Here is a 4874-nt window from a genome sequence, read left to right as displayed (position 1 = left end):
TGTCTGTTGATCAGGAGAGTCAAACTAACAATGAAAGAATTACAAACTACAGAACAGATGGTCTCTGGCATAGCTTATGCTGTCAGGGTGCCACGGGCAGCTCCTCTGATCCTTTTTGATCAGTTCTGGGGTCCATTTCTGAGCTTTGGTTTGCTTTGCTTCCAAAGAAGTTGCTTTGCCAGTATTTGCAGAAATTAAGAATTGCTCTGGGGAAACCATTGATTGCCTGGTGCCTGAAAATGAAAGCCCTGCTGCTTTCCTCAAGGTTGGATAAACTGTGAGGTGTAATTTATGCTCCAGAGCTCCCCACAGGACCAGGCCAAGGCCAGGACTTCATGAAATGGCACACTTGCTTGGCTCCTCTCCCACTTCCCTATCCTACTTCTACTCTCTTCTTAGGGTGTCAGTGAGGCAGTTATGATCTGTATTTGATAGTGTCTGGATTTTAGCATAAAAATAATGGGAAAAAAAGTTTTGTGTTCCATGATTTAAAAGTTCACAGTTTAGTAAATCCTTGTTCTTCACCCTGGGTGTGTATTCTTGAAACTTACACTGAGCAACATAAAACTATCAACAAAACCAGACCTGGGGAGTCTTTCTGCCCTGCCCTTTGGGAGGACACATTGTGCCCCAAGCAGGATGGTAGGAATAAGAAAACAAGAGGACAGCAAACAATAAGAACAGACCAAACAGCTTTCACAATCAATTCTATTTTATTTACGAGCGATAGTTATCTAATTTTATTTTTGACAATGTCTGGCTTTTTTGCTGAGCATCTTAGTGGCTTTTTGGAACTGAAACAATAGTGCAAAACAAGTTGATTAATTCCTTTGTGCTGCCAACCTACAGTCCACATTTTGATAAAATGCTACAAGATCACATAGCGGATATGCATCCTCTAACAGGCTCCAGTTCCTCTCTCACTGCATCTCTTGTAACGATGCTCTGGAATCTCAAAAAACAAATCTCAGGATCCATTCTAATGAATGGAACAGTTACACGAGATTATACGCTCCGAAAGAAATTTCTGAATTTCTTTAAAGCTCTTAGGTGTGGTAGATGGGAGCGTGGATGGTGAAAAGAGCACAGGCCTTAAAGTAAGACCACTCTGGTATTGAATTCTTGTTCTTCTTCTTTTATGGCCATCAGCAAGTTGTTTAATCTTCCTGAGCTTCAGTTTCATTTCCTCAATAAAACTGTTGTAAAGAGATGAATGCGATAATATGTATTTGGTGGGGCAACTGTTTGAGATGTTAATCTGTATATTGTTCAGGCTGCTGTAGGTATTTTTGCCCCACCCCCACCCCCCTATACAAGGAAAGTAGCCAAGTCTGTCTCAGGGAGTAGTTAATGGCTTTAATGCTGCAGGGCCAAAATTAAAAGTTGCCTAATGCTCAGAACACAACCTCTGGTCTAGTCTTGGAGATGATACAGCTGGATTGTCCCAGGTGGCCAGAGACACGAAGGGTTGGGAGAAGAAGAAAGACTAACACTGGAGAGAAAGCTATTTGGGGAATATTTCCTTATGTTTAGGGGGATGTGTTTATGGTTTCAAGAGAGTCAGGGACATGTGCCGTACTCCCACACAGTATCTAGATGCAGGGCCTCTGATGGTGATGGCTAACTTGGAAGTGTGCTGCACCTCAGGGGGCAAGATGAGTGGCCACTAGACTACAGGTCTCCCAATTTTAGATCCCTGGCCCAAGCTTTACTCAGAAGAAATAGAATCCCCACCCACAAAGACAGTAACACTTCCGGACCTGGACAACATGAGCTCCTGCTCTGGGTCCCACACTTTAGAGGGCCCTGCTCTGGCCCTCCATGGGCTACATCCCTCCTTATGGGGCAAGAGGTCTGCAAGGGACATGTTACACCCACACCTCACGCTTTTAGACCATGCTCCACATACCCGAGACCTCAGAATTACCAGCCCAAATGACCCTGAACTTATTCTAGGTCCTGCGTCTGACTCGTTCCAAGGTCCATCTTTCTGAAGGCAGCCGTGCCCACGTGTGCATACCCTCACTTGAGAGACATTTAAAATGTGACCTTTTGGCAAGTGTGGGGATTGGTGAAGAGAGCTTAGATATGTGGGCTTGACTATACACAAACATGTATGCAAGTTCCCTTACTGTGCAGGACAGAGCTGGGGTGGGAGAAGAAAGAGGGTAGGCCACAGCTAGAACCAGGGGTCACCTTTCCTTACAATGACACATTCAGAACTCAAGAAGTCCCCAAAGTCTAAATTTGAAGCACGCTTTCTAGCTTGTTATGAAGTTATATCTGTCAAGATGGAACGATAAAACCTATTTTATTTAACAGTTTTTCAGCTTGATTTATAATTTTAAGATATTTAACATGGTGTATGAACCTCCATTTGTACTCTTGTCCTAGGCCCTGTAAATATTAGGGGTGGCCTGGACCAGGGACCATAAGGACTTGGATCGTGAACACCCAGCAGTGGTAGCTAATGTGGTCTGAAGACCAGAGGGCCCGTCTCAGAATATTCTGGAGTGTGTAGGACCCTGGGAAGGTACAGACACCCCTAGTAAATCCCCCTCCCCCAAAACGTAAACATGAAAAATCCTGGATTTCTCGTTTTCCTTGACCTACATGGTTCAGAGCCAGATTTAACTTCATTTAGAACAAAATAGGGCAGGGACTTTTGTCTGTCTTGTTCACTGCTTTACCCATAGCACCTAGAGCAGCACCAATCTGCTTTTGTTGAATGAATGGATTCTTGCTCCTGGTGCCAAGGACCAAACTCAAGCCTGCCACATGTGTAAAGCACCTGGTCTTGTGCTGTCACATATTAGCTGTCAGTGTCAGGTACTCATTTTTGCCAAACACCCTTTAATACTTATTTGTATCTAATTCTTCAGATGAGCCTAGAATACTCTGTTTATTTACTAATTGTTTTAGGGCCTTTAGCACTGTCTGCTAGGCCCAGACTACTAAGTACCTTGCCTGCCAGGTTTCCTCACTTCCTTATGTCATAAGTCTTTATCCCATTTTCTGATGGAGTCCCTATCTATTAAAAATCCAGAGTTTCTTGGGTCCTGTTTGTGAAACCAACTCTGTTTCAGAGACCACAGCCTTGGGGTTCTAGATCCTTCTCCATCTATATGTGACTTTCCTGCTCCTAATAGTACAGTTCTGTTCATTGGTCATGCCCACATTTGATATAGTACCTGCTTTCTCTCCTGTCCTAGATGCAATCCCAGAGTTAGAAATCCCACTTCCCAACATCACCAGGTGTCTGCACAGCAGGCACTCCCTTTGATCTCTGGGCCAGAAAGTGATACTCCTATCGTCCCCCTTCAGGACACTTTATTCAGGGACGAGTTATAGAAAAACTGAGTCCATCTAAAAACAACCTCCTTTCTTAGCAGCTGAGGACTGAAGCGTACTGTTTTAAATCCTTCTTGAAGTCTCCATGTACCTCTGTGTTTCTCAGCTCCTGCCATCTGCAGAGAATACACCTATTCTCAGAGGACTAAAAACCAGATGGTCTCCATCCTGTTGTTGGGCTGTAATCGCAATCCTGGCTAGAATTTTATTAGTCTGAGTTTGACCTTCTTCTGTGTGCGTTCTCCAGTTTAATGATTTAGCTACACTGAAACTCGACTAGTACGATCAGTAAGCTTGTAATCTGTACACTGAAGGCTCCTTGCAGGCAAGAACTGTGCCTTTTGGTTCTGTATCCCTAGCACTTAGCGCCCTGCCTAGTATGTAGTATTGTTCAGTGAAATCTCTCCTAAAGATAGGTTCTATCATGAACTATAAAGGGTCTGAGTTTTACTCTACTTGCAAGTTAACAAGTTAGCCTGTCACAGTTTCATGGATGCTGGTAGAAGACATGAGACTCCTGGGCCAGAGACAAAAATAGTTTATTACTCACAGCAATAGAGTAGCTAGAGTATCTGCATTTTTTAAAGCCAGTTCCCCAAAACCTGGTTTCTATAGGGCAAAGTGAATAGGATCAGTTAACATCTGTACATGAAGAGCTCTGAGTTTAGGGAACTTGAATCTTTGTTTTTCTTTGCAGAGTTTTTATGGTTTTATTTAGCACAAATAAAACTTGCACATGAGCTGTCTATTCATTTTCTTCTTTGTGCAGCCTGGCATTGGGATTGGTGACTCATGGCCAGCTGGGCTGCTATTCTCAAGGTGGTTTTGCGGTTCTTGGAGAAAACTTTGTTGTTTTCAGCAATCTCAGTGCATTTGATGTTGTAGACCAGAAACTTCTAGAAGCCACTGGGCAACACTTGCTTCATTTTCTTATTGCTGCCATAACCAATGCTGGCACTTCTCTGTATCCTGTTGTCAATGTCTCTGGGTTTCTGCCAATTATGCTTAATTTTGACATATCAATCTGATTGGTGCTGGATGAACTTCTTGGTCTCTTTTTTGACAATCTTGGGCTTCATGAGGAGTCTGAGAGCAGACATGATGCCGAGTTGGAGGTGGCTGCCACCTCCCCTGAATCTTTTATAGTGGGCAGTCAGCCTGCCTGCCCTTTACTCTAGAATGACACACTGTCACCATCAAACATCCTTGAAAAGGTAGTCTGGAAGAAAATACAATCAGCTCCTTGCTTGCAAGACATGCAGAAATGTGAGTGGCCCACGGAAAATGTCTCTACAGGTGGCTGAAGTGGGGCAGAGATGGTGACAGCCTGAAGTTCACTTGCCCCTGCCCACCCCAACCTCAGAAGCCTCCAAGGACAAGCAGTTTTTACAGTGTTTCACAAGCACACTGCTCCTTCCAGCTTCTACTTGTTTGATGGTCCAATGCTCCCTGCCCAGAATGCCCTCTCCCTACTTCTTCTACTATGTAAATATTATTCATCCTTCCAGGTCAGATTCAAATTT

At 43.8% G+C, this 4874-nt stretch overlaps 1 pseudogene; it reads right to left on the bottom strand.

The window, feature by feature from the left end:
• Positions 1-4096: 4096 nt before the first annotated feature.
• On the bottom strand, positions 4097-4451 carry LOC101406432 (large ribosomal subunit protein eL32 pseudogene; annotated as a pseudogene).
• Positions 4452-4874: the final 423 nt, after the last annotated feature.

The sequence above is a fragment of the Ceratotherium simum genome, chromosome 3 (genome assembly GCF_057802395.1).
Source record: "Ceratotherium simum simum isolate JZ-2026a chromosome 3, ASM5780239v1, whole genome shotgun sequence".
NCBI lineage: Eukaryota > Metazoa > Chordata > Mammalia > Perissodactyla > Rhinocerotidae > Ceratotherium > Ceratotherium simum.
Note: the sequence above shows the minus strand (reverse complement) of the source record. Positions and strands in the feature narration are given on the sequence as shown.